This window comes from Nannospalax galili, unplaced genomic scaffold, assembly GCF_000622305.1.
Source record: "Nannospalax galili isolate Female #2095 unplaced genomic scaffold, S.galili_v1.0 scaffold231, whole genome shotgun sequence".
NCBI classification, from domain to species: domain Eukaryota; kingdom Metazoa; phylum Chordata; class Mammalia; order Rodentia; family Spalacidae; genus Nannospalax; species Nannospalax galili.
This window is the reverse complement of record NW_008330120.1, coordinates 3273561-3274755: the sequence shown is the minus strand read 5'-3', so window position 1 is coordinate 3274755 and position 1195 is coordinate 3273561.

Genomic DNA, 1195 nt, shown 5'->3' with positions numbered 1-1195 from the left:
GAATGAGAATGTCCCCCATAGGCTCCAAGTATTTGGACATTTCGTCCCCAGATGGTGGCGCTGTTTTGGGAGGTCTTAGACGGTGTGGCTATCCTGAAGAAGCACATCACTGGGGGTGGGCTTAGAGAGTTCTTAAGCCTTGCCAGATCTCCAGTCACTCTCTTGCTTCCTGTGCCTGCTGATGATGTGAGAGCTTAGCTTCTGCTGCTCCTGCTCCAGCCACCTCCAGCCACCATGCCTCCCTGCCATGGTGGACTCTAATTCCCCTGGAACCTTGAGCTCAAATAAACTCTTCCTTTTATAAATTGTTTTGGTCAGTGTTTCTGTCACAGCAACAGAAGAGTGACTAATGCATACACATAAAATAAAATAAAAATAGGGCCGGGCGTGGTGGTGCACACTTTTAATCCCAGCACTTGGGAGGCAGGGGGATCTTTGTCAGTTCGAGGCCAGCCTGGTCTATATAGTGAGTTCCAGGACAGCTGGAACTACAGGGAGACCCTGTCTCAAAAAAGACAATAAATAAATAAATAAATAAATAAATAAATAAATAAATAAATAATAAGAATAATAAAATATTTTTTAAGCAATGCCAGTGGGCACAGTGGTGCATGCCTTTAATCCCAGCACTCTGGATGTAGAGGCAGGCAGATCTCTGAGACAGAGGCCCGCCTGGCCTACAGAGTGAGCTCCAGGCCAGCTGGGACTACAGGGAGACCCTGTCTCAAAAAAACATAAACAAAAATAAACTTAACACACTGGTGAGGCGCGGTGGCTCAGGCCAGTCAGCCCAGCTGTTTGAAGCCATCTGGGACTGCATAGCTAGCTACATAGCAAGCTGCTTTGCCAAAACAAAAACCTGGGGCCTGGCTCTGCTAGAGCACTTGCCTAGCACACAAGAGGCACGAGTGCCATCTACAGCACTGCGGAAAAGGAAAGGGCTGCAGTCCAGCTAGTGGAGCGCTTCCTCAGAATGCGGGAAGCCCCAAGTTAGACCCCAGCACCACAGAAACCAGGTGTGCTATTGTGCAACTGTAATCCCTGCACCTGGGAGGCGGAGGCAGGAAGATCTCTGCAGACTGGGGTATGCAGTGAGTTTCAGGACAGCCTGGGTTACAAAGTGAGACCCTGTCTCAAAAACAAAACCAAACAAGGGGGAAAAAGGAAGGAAAAAGAAGAGGAAGGGAGGGAGGGA